Genomic DNA, 17344 nt, shown 5'->3' with positions numbered 1-17344 from the left:
AATGATTGGCAGTAGATTTTTACGTGCCGAGTTGCCAGCTCTGACGCACAACCTTCAATGAAGGTACGCCCATTCACGCATGTCTCCACTCAGAAGACGCTCTAGCTGAGAATCGAACAGGACAACGTCTTACTGTGAGGCGACAATGCTACCACAGCATCACCACCGCAGTTTACAATGCTTACTAATGATATATGAAAATCAGCGTATGCCAAGAATATAAATTTCTCACACTGACGGCTGTATGGGCCTCCTCAAAATTGATTACATGCACAAATCTGCAATCATGGGACTGCATACATATCTGCAGACCACATCAGATTCACACATAGTGAAAGTTTTAAAACATGAGAAGTCTAAGAGGACATCTTTACTTAGTTTAAGAGAAGCATTTTGGATTCAATCAGGAAGAGAAATCAAACTATTAGTAGAAAAAAATCAGACAGCAACTGAATGTGCTAAAAAAAGAAAGAAAAAAAATCTAAGGAACATTATCAGATGAGAAGGAAAGTAATGTGGAAAATCCATAAATATAATTTGAAGTACAGAGATCTTGAACAACCTCACGGTGACCAACATTTGAAGCAGGAATGTTTAAGGAGAGGTGAATTAAAACCAAAAGATGAAGAAAGGTTAGTAATGGTGGACCAGGATAGTGGACTACGTAGATGTCAGTTTACAGAACCCATTGAAAAGGTGGGAAAAACAGACAAAAAAAAACTGGAAACAGCCACACATCTTATTGCTTGGTGTGATACACCCAAGGCAGAGGGCCTGAAAGGCACAATAATGTAGCAAAAATCTTGCACTGAGGATTGTGAAAACACTACAGTATAGAAGTAACTGAAATGCATTGTTAACATGAACCAAAAAGAGTTATAGAGAATGATAAGGTATATATCACATCATTACCAACACTTTGAAAAACAGATGTGAGAAAACCAAATATAACAGTTCATAAAAAAATAAAAAATAAAAACAGAGGCGTTGATTATTGAAATTGTTATACCCAGCAAGTATAGCACCCCATGTACAGAGAAACACAAAGTCATAAATTATCAGGATTTGCAGGCAGAAATGAGAGCATTGTGGAAAAACGATATCCAGACAGTTCCAGTAGTAGGAGGAAGAATGGATCTAATTAAAAACTTTTTTTTAAATGGGGTTCTTTCCCATCGTTTTCTTAGAAAAAAACAAAGGTCTTGTAGAAATTAAACCAAAGAAAAACTGATTTTTTTTGTTCACTTATTAACTCCCATCTTAGTATCTACTTTATTTTGTAAAAATGTCCTTGTGTTGAGTGTAGTTTTCAAGTTGTGAGGATAACCAGTGGCGGCTGGTGACTTCAAATTAAAAGGGGCTGCAGGAGTCAGCTGAATGGGAAGGGGTGTGAACAACTAGAAAGGGGTGGAGCTATGCTCAAAACCACAACAACTGGAACTTTAATTAAATACACTACCCTGGGTGCCAAACCGTCATTACGAGAGTCCAATCAAGACAAAATGAAGTGTAGAAGAAAAAAAATATTTCAATGCATTGGCTACATGACAACTTACTTAATATCTAGATGGAAACACAAAGGTTGTGAGGCATGAAAAAATAAATTGCTTTTTAAATACATTACTGGAATGCCAGTCAAAATCAAGTATAAAAAAACAAGCAGCACTCAGCTCAAACCACTTCTACTTGCACTGCAGTTCTAATTATAATTTATATTCAGCTTTATAAAATTACCAAGTAACATGCTGAAAGTAGCAATCTCTGTGATACCCCCGCTTGTAAAAATGTTTCTTATCCAAAAAAGACCTGCTGCCTGAAAACAACTATCTACTTGTTTCATGGAGAACACATGATCAAAGTAAAAAATGAACAGCGAACAAGAAACAAGCTCAAGATAAATTGCTTAAAGGATTACTGCTCAAGTTATGGACCACACATGATAGATTGGCATTTTGTTTAGTTTACGGGTAAAGCCTGCAAAGATAACTGCAAGTCTCCAACAAATGTAATGAGCTTCTGAAAATACTGTAATCCTGTCCTTTATTACAAATACTGTCAGATGTATTTCAATACCTAAGGCTTATAAGTTATCTAGTTATGTAAGTATTCTCTGCATGGCAACAATGAAAAGGCTTTCAATGTTGATAATTCATTAATAGTATGCTTATTAAAGCTTACTTGCATCTTGCAATCTCCGACAAGCTTACCTGATGGTCATTAAATCATTGCTACTTTAATAAAGAGTAACAGGGCACTGCAACATCATGCATTTTCTGAATAATAAGAAGCATAAATAAACAGTATAAAAATATGACAGAAATCCAGAATATTCTGCAAAATCAAAGACAGATGAAAAGCCATGGTCGTACCTGTGGTCTACCTTGGATGGGGGATAGTCTGCACACTTACACTGCATAACTGCTCCTTGCCTTGCTTGGAGACATCCAGAGCCACTACAATGGGGAGTGGGGTGCAACAAGTAGGTCACAGTTTGAAATGTCTCTGGCTGATGGTGATGGCTCTGACACTCATACCTTTCAACCTCAGAGCAAGAAATCTGGTTAAAGCCATACATAGAAGTGGGACACAGGCCCAAAAATAAAGACAATTTTTAAATATTGCTCTTATAAAGATAATAGAATAGTAGTAGGTCTTGCATTAGTATGAATTTTTGAAGGGTATGAAATCTGAAACTCAAATGTCTGCCATTATTTTCTAACTTCAATCTTTAATGATTTGCTATTAATTTGCCAGGAAACCACAATTTTATGAAAAACAGACCAAATATGTTATGCAAAAATATAAAATTGCCACACAATACAGCTGGGAACCTGTCAAAGAAGGGACAGCTTTTTAAAATTAGTACTGTTAACTTGAGCAGCTGACAAAATATGAGCATCTACATGCATTTCTGAAATAAAAGTAATCTATAACTCTGATCATTACAGTTATTTATAATTCTAAACCCTCCACGTTTTCTTCCAAAATTGCCATTTTGCAGAGGGATTATTAGGGGGAGAGCAACATTTTGAGACAAAATTGGAGACAGTTGAGAGGTTTGGATATTCCTAATTCTATAAAGCGATTTATTTGCATGTACCTCTCAATGCAGGAAATCTGGACAAGGCCAAATATATTAGGGGAACATACAAACAGTACTAAAAATTGCTCTTGTATAAACTTAAGACAGTTGATAGAATAACAGATCTTGCTTTAGCATGCATTTTTCTGAAGGTTATGACGTCTGAAACTCAATGTCTGTTATTATTTAGTGACTTCATTCCTAAATGATTTGGCAGAAAACCACAAATTTTATGAGGAACAAACCAAAATTAAGAAGCAAAAATCTATTAATTCTGCAAAATTCTGGACAGTTGAGAGGTATAGTTCAGCCGGGGCTGTCTGAGTTTGCTGCCACCCCCCTCACAAAATCATGGTCGAATGGAGCGTCCCCCCTGCAGCCATTCCAGTGTCTTTGGTTATTTTGTCCCATTTGCCATAAACACTGTAATGTGCATACTGCTTTACTTCTGAGATCATATGGATTTCATTTGAAAGTTTTATTTTATATTTTACATCATAAACCCTAATAGGTATCTGCTAAACAAAGCAATGCAGTCTCACAATGAAAATAGACTTAGCATTAAAACTTCTCTGCCCTTGAAACTCACATTCATTGTAACAGCATTGAAACCCACATTCAAAGAAAATACATTTTGCCAGTGGCAGATAAAGATTAATTTTGGGCTGTTTTAAAATCATAGGCCCCTTGAACATGAACCATACACATGCTCTTTGATACACCTTCCTGACTGTATTAAATTATATTCCTTGTACAATACAGTACAGTTGTCAGAGGGCATTTTAAATTTATTGTTTTGAACATTTTTCCAGTAAACAATGAAATAAAATGCATGCACCAATAATGACAAAACTGCCCAATTCAGAACATTTCCATCATAAAAGTCTACTCAGACTTCTACAGTCTACCAGTATCAGTAAATATGCAATATCTCTGAAGAAGTAAAAGTCATCTAAATAATTCCACATTAAAGAAATCTGTTAACTAATGAAAAGGTTACTGCTAGCAAACAACTTTATGTCATTGTTCCATCTACAAATAAAGTGCCTGTTGCCCTTGAGGAATAAATTGCCTATGTTGCATTAAAAAATGATAAGCTAGTAATATCACAATAGGGAATGGATGGCAAACTGATAACAGGTTCATAGTTACTAGGTATCTTTGCCAAAGAGGACTGCAGCATCCATGCCCTTTACAACAAAGTACAGTATCAGCAATGGATCTACCTGCTGTGGGAGCAGAGCCCATAGCCTTCTGCATTAAAAGCAAGTGCACTACCTGTTGTGCTATTAACAATATAAGCAGACTCTGCATAAGCAGCACTAAACTTTTGTTCCCCTGCAGCTCTCAGCTCCTTGTAAAATTTACTCAACACTCAGCTGTATCTCTGAACTTTGCAGCACAAGAAATCTGGAAAAAGCCAAAATTAATTTGGGGGGGGGGCAAAAGCCCAAAAACCAGGGACACATTTTAAACATTGCTTGTATAATGTTGGAAAGTTGCTAGAATAAAAAAAGTGTTACCACCATACATTTCACTGCCAAGTATTGAACCCAGGACCCTGTGCAAAACAGTCAGTGCTCACTCAACACTCAGCTGTATCTCTGAACTTTGCAGCACAAGAAATCTGGAAAAAGCCAAAATTAATTTGGGGGGGGGGCAAAAGCCCAAAAACCAGGGACACATTTTAAACATTGCTTGTATAATGTTGGAAAGTTGCTAGAATAAAAAAAGTGTTACCACCATACATTTCACTGCCAAGTATTGAACCCAGGACCCTGTGCAAAACAGTCAGTGCAACATACCACTATGCCAAATCATTATTTTTATGAAAGAAAGGAAGACTGAAACTTAACTGGCTACCATTTAGTGAAGTCAGTTCTCACCATAGCTGTCAACATCTTAGCACAAAACACCTGAACAAAGCCAATAATGGGGGAATACAGCCTCAAACATATTCAGTGAGTTCAGTTATCACCATAGCTCTCAACCTTGGCACAAAAACCTGGATGAAGTCAATAATGGGGGAATACAGTCCAAAAAATAGGGCCAAATATCCACTGAGGACACCAGAGCAAACCCACACAAACACAGGGAGGACATACAGACTCCACAAAGAGGGTACCTCAGCCAAGAATCAAACCAGACAACCTGAAGCTGTCAGGCAACAATGCTACCACTGCACCACTGCACTACTGGCTGTGTTAAGTAAGAAAAATAGAGAAATCACAGATTTTATGAGGAACAGAACAAATATGAGGCAAAAATCTGCAAATGTTTTACAAATGGTGGTGGGTAGGGAATTCAGGCTCTTGTCACTTGGGCCCAAGGTACAGGGTTCAAGTGTTAAGCTCTACCCACCACCATGTAGCAACTGGAGCATTACACACACACACACACAGACACACACACACACACACACACACACACACACACGCACGCGCGCACACACACCTGTCTCTGTCCTCCAGAACGGCCCACCATGCAATCCTGTATTCTGCAGCAGCCCAGCTAAGTCCTCCGTAGTGATCCTGCAGCCCGATCACCTGTCTCTGTCCTCCATAATGGCCCAATCACCTGTCACTGTCCTCCATAATGGCCCGTGCATGCTGTTGGGTTTCCCACCAGATGTAAGGAGGCTGGAGCCTCCAGCCTGCAGGTGATGCAGTCCGGTGACCTTCCAGTTTGGGCGGTCATCACTGCACAGACCTCTGGGCTGGAAGGATGGAGTTTCCTGCCTTCCCTATCCAGACTGCCTAACAGAGCAGACTGGAGCTCAGGAAAGAGCACACATGCATGTGTGGAGTTCTGGTCTGCCTAACACAGCAGTCAGGAACTAAGCACGCATGCGCAGAGTCCAGAAATTTTTATTTTTATTTGTTCTACGGGGGGAATGGGGAATTTATTTTATTCATTTTACAGGTGGGGGGGGCTGCAGTCCTGCAGTCCTATAGCACGAGCTGCCCCTGATAACTGAGATGGTATTGTCTGGCAAACAAATAGATGTCAAATCACGTAGATCGATATTAAGCATTTTAATACATTTCCTATGACTTAACATTCTGGAGTCTTTAAGTTAGGGGTATTTGTGAAAGTGTGTATAATGTTTTTGTTTGTCCATTAGAACCTCATGTCTCTTTAATGCTTCACAAGAGAAAATATTAGTTAAATATTACTTTCTTTTAATATAGATGTCAAATGTCTTGTCTCCAGTCACCAGTGTCTTTAGCATCATATCTATTTAGTAGTTGGCATTTTGTTAAAAAATGTCAGATTCATGAATGACAGTGTTTTGTTTAACTGTTCTTCCCATTGATATCAAGGCTTTTCTAATTATATGTAGTCAAATACATGTTCTCAGAAATAATGATGCATTAAGCATTTGAAGGCTTCACTACTTTCTTTTAATGGAAAAAAAGTTTTGTGACCCATTAACATTGGTAGTAATGACTTGCCAGTATTTTTAACACCTCTGAGCAGGTGGGATTGCTTTCCTTATATTATTACTATGACATGTTAACCAAGTTAAGAGTGAGATTTTTTTTAAAGATCATGTGCAGTGATATGTTTTACTATTTTATAATGTTTGATTTTGCTACAGTTATGTTGTCATTATGAAAACTTGGTTTTTGAGTAAATCGTGTAGTTTTTATTTTAGTTGCTTCAGTAGAACTACATTTGTTTGGCTTAGTAAACTTGTGTTTGCAGTTACTGTATGCTAAGCAGCTGTCTAATTACTTTCTGATTATAGGGTTACCACCTGTCCCACTTTGTGAGGGACAGTCCCTCTTTGGGCAGTTGTGTCCTGACAAAAAATATTAAAAATGGCAAATGTCCTGACATTGTAGGACATAATTATGTCCCATATTTTATGTAATAGTTGCATAAAATAGTTATTTCTGTATCTAAAATACTTAAATGTTACAAGAAACAGAATAAGCAACGAAACTGCTACAAGAATAAGCTTTTATTTAGGCAAAAAAGTAAAGTTATATCCTTTGTACTGACCGTGGGTATGTGTTGGCCTGTAAAATCTGATGTGTGTCCTGAAAATGTCCCACTTTGGCCATTTGAAAAGGTGGCAACCCTATCTGATTATGTGTCATGTGGGCCCACCTTCTAATGATGTAATTTTAGGGAAAAACAAAACATGCAGTGTTTGGAAAAGAGTGTAGTAACACAAGTGTAACACTGAAATGAATAGCTGCCTGCAATGGGATAATCATATTTTGGAAGAAAACAAGAGGCATGTGAAACATCTAAGTAAACAATATTTGTATGTGTTGTATATTGAACAAATTAGTGCTGTAATGAAAACGTTTGATTAAAGTGTGCAGATGTGAAGATGAAGATGCAGTGAGGTAAATGAAGATGAAGATGTAGTTACAATGATGATGATGTGATTAAGATGGTATGAATATGCAGTTGATGAACATCATAAAGATGACAATGACATGGTGAAAATGACAATAAAAGTGTTTGTGGAAGTGAAGATGGTGATGATGGTGAAGATGTGATCAAGATGGCAATTATGATTTGTTGATGATGATGGCATTTCTGGCGCCTCACTACAATCTTAATTCCACTTATCCAGAACAATGTCAGTGATGCAGACATTTTCCATATAATTTATAAATGGATCATTTGGATCAGTTAAACATACTCATTCTTTCTCCTGAAATGTTTTTAATTGCATCCATTCCATTTGGAATGTCATTATTATATATACTTCCACCTTTTCTTTTCTTTTCTTCCATGATGCACAGGCACATACACTTCTCTCTTTCCTCACAGCTCAGCCATCCCATTCCTCTGATTATCACAGGTTCGATCAGTTTGCCCCTTTATGTCATTCAGTACTGCACATAAAGATTTCCAGACACTGCCATATAAAGCTTTGTGATGTGGCAGTATCACAACCTTCCTCACTGTGTCACCCTCCTCCTAATGATGATAGCCAACATCTGTCTTCTTGCATTGCTCCTAGTAGCTAGCCATCACAGTTACTAATATGACAAGCTTCTTTTTCTCTCTAGGCTTTGCAGCCTAATACACACTAATTCTGGTTACGCTATAGGGTTACTATTTTTATTTCTAGTAACGATCAATCAATAACAGTACACATTGGGTGTGACATGTCTCCTAACTTTCTAATTGCATTTCTTAGTATGGTACCCCATCCTGAAATATACTGTATGATCAAAAAAGCTAGTCTTGTTCTCCATGTATAGCATGACTGGAGACAACCACATTATTGCATGCTGACCATAGGACAGACTTCTGCAGTACCTCCCATTTTTTCTGGGAGGACTGCATTTACTCCCACCTTTTGTTTTCATTTTGACAGTTTATCCCATACTCTTGTCACTGAATATATCTTAAACAATGTCCATAATATTATTATAATTTGTGGCAAACTTTTAGTAAAAGTTCATTGTATGATTTTTGATAAATCTAATGTTTGAAGCGACATATTATTCACTTTGCATTCTTAGTCTATTCCTTGTGTAGAGTATATAGCGTGTGTGTGTCTGTGTGTGTGTGTGTGTGTGTGTGTGTGTGTGTGTGTGTGTGTGTGTGTGTGTGTGTGTGTGTGCGTGTGTCTGTGTGTAACAATGATGTCATATATTGTTACTTGTATTATATATCTTTCAGACTTGAAAGTCAAAACCAAAATGAGTAAACCACTGGATCTGCAGCCAAACATGCAATGAAATCAATAAAAAAAGCCCAGGAAGACCAAAACATCTCAGGAAACATGTTTTAAAAACAAATCCAAAATGTGTTCACATCCACACTACAAACACAAGTAAAAATAACCAGACTTAAGTGCTTTTGTCATAACATTCGACCTCTTCAGAACTGTGAATGAACGTACTGAGCACTGAGTAAAAATACATGAATGAAAATAGCTGATAAAAACACACCCCTCACCAGAGCCAGTCACCACTCAGTACAAAATGTAAAGATGACTACATGTGCATAAACACCACATTAGTTCTGTGAAAAAATAAACTAAAAAAAAACACAGTAAAACTGAAAATAAAACATCTAAAAATCAATTATACACATGCCGCTCTTAACTTCAACCCACTAATGATGGAGATATTATCATTCAAACCTGGAGCATTTGCGGCATCTAACCTGAGCTGTCAAATCATCTCACGATGTAATAATTTACTGCTCCATTCTCCAGAGTACACCTCCACTTATATTTGCTCAAGGACTAAGAACTTTAATTTGTCAAATCCTACACAATTGTTTGCGTGCCTGTTCAAAGCAGTCTTGTTGTCTTTACGTCTAATGCTGTAATCATGTCTGTAAATTCTTTTATTTAACACATTCTGGGACTTACTGACACAAAAGGCCATACAAACATTGCATGTAGCCAAATATATCACTCTCTCATAACGACAGTTGAACTTGCCACCATTGCACATAGAGTCAAGTCTTTGAAACCAGGACATATAATAAAGTGATGCTGTCTATAGCACACACACTTTGTGGTGACTGGCAATCCAAAATCAAGTTTACAAGGCATTTCTTGCAACTGTTTAATATACATTTTATTCCCTTGTGTAAAATAAGTTTGGTGATTACACATTTCTGAAAATGTATGTTTTAAGCATTCAGGGTCTTCACGCATTTTAGCTGGTACCACAATATGGTGGTCTTCCCCCTCCCCTGCAAACACAGCAGGTGCATGCACAAATGAATGCTCTCTTTCGATGGCTTCTGAATCAGCTAAATTAAGCAGAATAAATGCATTTGTACATGTATCTCTGTCAGAAAAAACAGCCTGTATGAAAATATCATATTCCTGCTCAAACACTCTCCACTTTTCTGCAATATTGTTATCAAACACAAGCAGTGCGGGTCTGCAAAATCCTTCTGCCATGCCCACAGATTATAGTAAAACACAATACAATCTTGGCTGTTGTAATTATGTACAAATATGCACATATACCAGGTACTTGTAATAATAGTCAAATGCACAATAAGCTCTTCGAAAGACTGTACTCTGCGAAATATGCTTTAAAAATTTTTATTTTGTGAAATATGCTTTAAAACAATTGTACTTTGAGAAATATGCTTTGAAATGATTGTACTTTGTGAATTAACTGCACTGTAATACTGCACACACTTGCAAACAGTTTGCACACTTTGGATATGTTGAATAGTTTTAGTTAATATGAAAAATGCAGTCGTTTTACCTTTTTCATACATTTCTGCAATTCTGATACCGTTTCAAATGTTTTTGTAATTATTTCGAATACTTTTATTAATATGTTACAGTATTGGACATTTTGTTTAATAAAGCATTCATTTTGAGCATTCTGAGTACTTTGCTTTATATTTGCAGTGAAACAAATCATTTACGCGAGTTTTAGTACCTGAAATTCGTTTCTGACCTGTTTTGTGAGCCATATGAGCAGTAGGGACAATCCACTCCTATATATATTCCTCCAACTTTAACCGGTTGCCTCATGGCTGTAACTCTGGATCCCATTCTGACACCATGTCACTCTTCTTATGTGCATTAAGAAGATGTTGAGGCCGGGGTGTCATTTAAGTAGTTTATTGTATACAAATACATCAGGATGGAACATTAAACTTAAATGAACTAACTGACTGACTATATACTTGCATGCTCTCACTCTTGAACACTCAAAACGCACTCTTGCTTGCACATGCTCAGTACTTATATACGGGTTCCTATCATGTAATCGAACTTTTACAAGTTCGAACCCCATATGGTCGAGACTATAAGTTCGAATTTGTAAAAGTTTGAGTGTTTCAATGGAAATCTCCATAAGCAGAGGTTTCCATTTTATTCAATGGGGTGCGATCTCGGAGTTGGGATATTTAAGTAGCTGGGGTTGTGGGAGGTGCAGGGGGATGTGCCCCCCTGCTTAAAATAGTTTATTTTGTTTTCCATTGTTTTTTTTAATCCATAGTCAAAGTTTTGTAACTTTGAACATAATGGTTTGAACATTACATGATCTACACATGTGTTTTAGTATTAGCTAGGCAAACATCCAAATAAACTATCAATTCAGATGTTTTAGCAAGTGCCACAGTTTCATCAGCCTTTCAGATTTTCAACTCATCCAGAAATAAGCAGTTTGAAAACGACAGATCAAACCATTAAAACATATGTGGGAGTACAAGTAAAATCAGTACTACAAGAGTGAAGGTAAAACTCATGAGGAACAGAGGAACCCATCATTTATGAATGACCCTTCAGACATGAGTTTGGAGTCAGAGCAAAATAGGATAACCTGAAAAATGCATTCCCTACAAGAAATTGGCTCATTAGAAAATACTCATTTTCTATAATAAAAGGGTTCAGAAAACAAAACAAAGAAATAATGTTTACTCTCATAGTAGACACACCTACTGTTAAACATCAGGGATTTGATGCAGCATGAAAAAAATTGTTTTTGCTAGTTATCAGTAGTTAATTTCATGTATGTTGTTGTTATGTGATAGAGTACAAGTTTAGTTAGTTATTTCACACATCTCTGTGCTCCTCGTGCTGGAATAGAATACGGAATAGTAAATATTTCTATAGGTATAACACCCTCAAAGGCACTAAGGCAGAAAGCAGAAGTGTGTGATTTTAATATACAAACTAATTTCATTAAAGCAGATATTTATATATTCATTTACATATATATTTATACCTTTCTATGGATTCCCTTCATAAGCTCAAAGTTTCAAAACTTTGAACTGCAAATGGTCAAGACCATAAGGTCAAGGTTTTGAAACTTTGAATGTTTTGAACGGAGATCACTATACAGCACAGAATGGGAAATGTACTGTTTTCCTCTCAGAGTTGGTATATTTATTTAGCAAGGGGTGTGGGATGCAGGGGGCTTCAGCCCCTGCAAAAACATAAAAAAAATTGTTTTCATATGTTTATTTTTTTTATTACAGTTTCAAAGTTTCAAAACTTCGATCTTATGGTTTCAACCATTTGCAGTTCAAAGTTTTGAAACTTCGAGCTTGTGAAGTAGATCCCTTTCTATATGTTTATGTATATGTATTGCTCTACTTTGTTTCATTGAAAGCTCATTTCACTGAATTTCAATTCATCCTGGCCAAATCGCTGAAAGCTCACATTACTGTGGCACTGTGTACAGTACTGTAAGGCAAGTTAAAGGTATATGCCCTTTTCTCCACTATAGTGTAATCCTGGAGTTAGTATATATAGTTGGGGGGGTCTGGGGGGCACAGCGATTTGGTCAGGGTGAATTCAAATTCAGTGGAATGAGCTTTCAAAGAAACAAAGTAGACCTACACACACCCACACACACACACACACACACACACACACACACACACACACACACGTATACATACATATATATATATATATATATATATATATATATATATATATGGTTTACTATCATAATTTCGAAGACAACTCAGTTGACTGCACTATATTCGAACACAGAAAGTCAAACATGGCAATGTTGAACTTCAAAAGCAAGCCTAGGAATGGGTTTTAACATGGGTCGAGATAGGGGCGAGGTTTGTAGTTCGGCAATAGCAGTGAACCCCTATCTCGACTACTAGGACAGCAGGTAACTGAAAGTCAGTGTACTGCCAGTGTATAAAAGGCTGCCACCTTTCTGTGTCAGCACTGACAACATGTCACTGGCCAACAGTCATACCCCTGGAATGACACAGGTTGTCACAGAAGGAGCACAAGTATGCCTTGTATGTCTGTTCTGCTTGTCCTAACATTGTATTTGCCTGCCAACTATTTGCAAAACAAGAAAGGGTCATGGCAAAACCGCAATGGCAGACAGTGGGGAAGCAGACATCATACCCATAAAAGCAAACAAGCAATTACCAAACTGGTGTCCCAACTGTCCATGTTTGGTAGAACATTATTAACACCCTGTCCCTATGTGTGGGCCTTTATCTGACTGTCATATTTGGGCCAGTCCAGATGTCACTCTGTGATGGTATGACAGCTAGGCCCACATGTAGCCTCATAATAACATATTGCAACACAAACCATCTAAGGACCACAGCAAATGGAGTGGGGCAATGATGGACAACCTGCTAAATAGATACACTCAGAGGTGTGAAGTCCACAACGTTGTGTGTGATATAACGGCATTTACTCTGCCCACATCAGAATTACAAATACATAACACCAGTCCCTGAGGCCAGAGCTTGTGATTGGACTACAGAAGGACAAAGAGACACACATAAGGGGAAAAAGAACCACTGGCAAGAGAAATGGAGAATCTGCACACAAGAACAGATTACACAGTAACATAGGTGTCATGCAATGTAAGGAGTCAGTAAACATCATCTGCAAATACACAACATGCACCCATGTACGTGGAGGTCCACAACAAAACAAAACCCAAACAATGGACACCTCAGAGGCAAATGCACATGAGAACTCCACAAACCTACACACCACAGACCATGTAGATTCCACACACCATGCTCTTGCAAACACTAAGTCCTTACCCCAAACCCCAAACACCTTTCCTACACAGATAGGCTAATAGCACTGTTCCTCAATCCTGTTCCATACAAAGCAATCCAGACTCTGCCTTGATGGGACTGTTGCACATCTGGAACTCAAGGCCCACTCCATCAACCTGTAGGTGCAGCATCAACCTGGGCTGTGGTATCAGTACGGCCTGTTGGTGTGACAGATACGTGTACCACACTCCCCCATCTGTGGAATACACTCCCTGTCAACAGCAATCCAAGTGCCTCAATACCCCTAGTGATGCGCTCCCTGTATAAGTGCACGGGAAACACAGAATACAGTCCTGTGATCCCACCTGTGTCCCTGCTAGACAGGGGCTCTGTGTACTGACATGTCTTAACATGGCTACACTCTCATCTGCGTGGGTTATAAGGGCTTCAGGGCCAATACCCTAATAACAGCATAGTGAACTACCAACCTATACACAACTGTCTGTCAGTGGTTCACCACATTACTCTGTACTCCTCTGCCACTAACATACCTGGAATATATTACACATATAATGGACATTCCTGCATAGTAGAATGCAGTCTGTACCCACACCCATACCTCCCACGTCTGACAGCAAGACATCTGGACAGGGTCATACACTAAAGTGGGACAAAGGCTCAATGATAGGCTCATGTTGTAAATATTGCCCTTACATACTGAGGAAGTTGGTATGATAAGGGATTTTGCATTAGCAGAAAGTGTCTGAAAGTTATGAAGTGGGAAACACTAATGTTTTACATTAGTTTGTAATGTCAGTCTTCAAGTATATGCAACTAACTTGACATAAAAACACAAGTGTATGTAGACCGGATGAAACTTCTAGGCAAACACCTGGACAATCTGCCATAAAATGTACATTTGGGAGGTATGACCACACCACGATATGACTTCTCAGGTAAGAAGAATACCACACAAGCAGGAGATCCCCAGCCAGTACATCACCAAGTTGATGGACTGTTTACACAGCTTCATCAGTCAACTGGCTATAGCCACACCTCTCAACTTGCCTTTTTGGGCAAGAATGTCCATAGTCGGGCTCATAATATTGATCTGTGCATCATACATCTTGTATTCCTCTGGTAAAGCACTGTGATGATCTGAAGATGTCTGTCACTAGGTAATGACACAATACACTGCAGTGTCAGACTTCAGATATGTCAGAAAATGTCTGCTAAAACAAACCCAGTAACCCTAGCAAAATCCTGTTTACTTTTGAGAGATTTGGCTGTAGCACACAAAACCCTGGACCGGAGTATACCTATTTCTGGAATGGAGTCCCACTCTCACTATAGAAGGTCACACTGGGCATGCTCTTACACCTAGAGACTCACAGGCCATGTTGGAACCCACATCAGACTATATACTACACTCAGAGGTGTGAAGTCCACAACCTTGTGTGTGATGTAACGGCATGTACCCTGCCCACATCACAATTGCAAATACATAACACCAGCCACTGAGGCCAGAGCCTGTGATTGGACTACAGAAGGTCCTGCTGGAGAGATGAAAAGTCAGCAAGCAAAGGAGCGTAGTAGTGCTGAAATTGAATTCATCCTCAAGACTTGGTAAGTACCTTCGCGAGGTGGACCCTGTTTTTCACAAAATCTCACCAAAGCGACACTGATATATAGACTGTATTTATATAGCATATATCATGGACAGAAGTAAATCAAAAATACAAAAAGATAGCTGGGTGCACAAGACCCGGGATAAAAAAGTGCCCAATCCTGGTAGGTGCACTGGTGCCAGGACTGGAAAAAATTACAGTGTAGAATCCTCAAAATACGGAAACAATCCTACAGTGGGCCCAGGCCAGGCTCAGGGGGAGGATGGCCCCCCTGTTGTAGAAGGAAGTAGTAGTCCACAAAAATGACAAAAATTGATTGGCCAAAGAAGAGCCATAAAGATGACAGAGTGGACTATTGAGGATAAGAAGGAAATTATGTATTGTTACTATTATACAAAAAGGCCAGAATTTCCAGACACAAGATATACAAAACGATTAAGAGAGAAATTAGAGGAAAGAAAAATACTTCTGCAGGAAAAACTGTCACAAGCTTCAAATAAAAATTTGCGTTCATTAATACAACAGATTTTTGAAAGACAGTATATAGATCAAGAAACTTTGATCTCTTTGGAAAAAGAAGCCTCTGAGGAAGTGAAACAATATAAACACCAAAACCTAGAGATATTTGAAAAATATAAAAAAGAAATATGGACATGGGAAAGAAAGAGAGATTTGATATGGTACAATATTTATGCAAGGAGAAAGCCAAGTTAACTAATATACAGAAGGCAGTTTCAAAGATATTTGAAGAAAAATATAGGCAAATGCATCCAGATATGGACAATTTCACAATAAAAAGACTAAAAGCACAAAGATTCAATGTAGAAAAGCTGATCAGTAAAGTAGAAGTTAAAGAAATAGAAGTTGAAGTTATGGAGTGCCTGCGAAGTGAAGGATTTAATGTAGAAGGTCTAAAACAGACTACATGACAGCAGGATGGAGTGAGTCCCCAGAATAAGGAAAAGCAAGAAGATCAGGAGACATGTGAAGAAGAAATATGGACAGGGAAAGGAAAAGAGATTTAATATGGTGTAATAATTATGCAAAGGAGAAAGCAAAACTAACTAATACAAAAAAAGCAGCAGCAAAGATATTTGAAGAAAAATATAGGCAAAGGAATCCAGATATGGAAAACTTTACAATACAAAAAATAAGAAGACTAAGAGGAAAAGTAGAAAAAGAGATTAGTAATGGAGAAGTAAAAGAAATGGAAATTGAGGTAATAGAACATCTGCAAAGAGAAGGATTCAGTGTAGAAAATCAAATGCAGAAAGCACCACAACAGGTTAGAGCAGTGGATATCCAAATTAAGGGGAAACTAGTGAAACAGGAAGCAACAGGTCAGGTGCCATATCAAGATATTTTGGAGCCTTCCACAGGAAACCAGTATAAAAGTTCACTTGAAGCTAGACAGGAAGGAAAGGAACAGGAAACTGTGGAAACTCTGATGCAGTCAATGTTGATGAATGATAGGCCAGTGAGTTTCCATATGACAAAACAACAGATGACACAGGATGAAATTTAAGAGAATGTCCCACAAGAAAATGTTATAAAATTTTCTATAGAATGCCTGCAGAAATGGAAAACAAGGGATGTGCCCTAAGTATGGAAGAAAAGGAGTTAAGAGAAGAGTTGCTTGATTTAATAGACAACGACAGATTATCAAGATCAATGAGAGAAATAGACTGCAGAAGATTAATAAAACCCCAAAAGTCAGAAGCTTGATAAAACAAATGAACACAATAATTAGGACTGTCCATACAGATCCATGCAATATAACAGAAGTAAACAGAATATATTACTGTGCTGCTAAGTTAATAACTGATAAAATTCTACCACAGGAACATAGGGTAGCGAGGGAAAAGGGGAGAGGGTAAAAGCGAGTACCATCATGGAAATATCGAATAGAGAAAACTATAAATCATTTAAGACAAGAAGTGTCATTGTTAGAAGATTATAGAAGAGGGAACAGATCACAAAAATATTAAGCAAGATAGATGTGATAAATGCAGTGCGCAGCATTAGAACGGACCAGGATCTATTATGCACTATTGGAGATAATAAACTAAAAATTTCAAAACAGGCCGAAAGACTCCGAAGATACGAAGAAGGGAAAAGCACAAAATAAGCAATTTACTGATGACCCAAAAAAAGTTTTATAGAGAATTAAAAAATA

Source organism: Protopterus annectens, chromosome 5.part1 (assembly GCF_019279795.1).
Source record: "Protopterus annectens isolate FY-2018-M chromosome 5.part1, PAN1.0, whole genome shotgun sequence".
Taxonomy (NCBI): Eukaryota; Metazoa; Chordata; order Ceratodontiformes; family Protopteridae; genus Protopterus; species Protopterus annectens.
The sequence above is the reverse complement of the archived record's forward strand: the minus strand, read 5'-3'. Positions refer to the sequence as shown.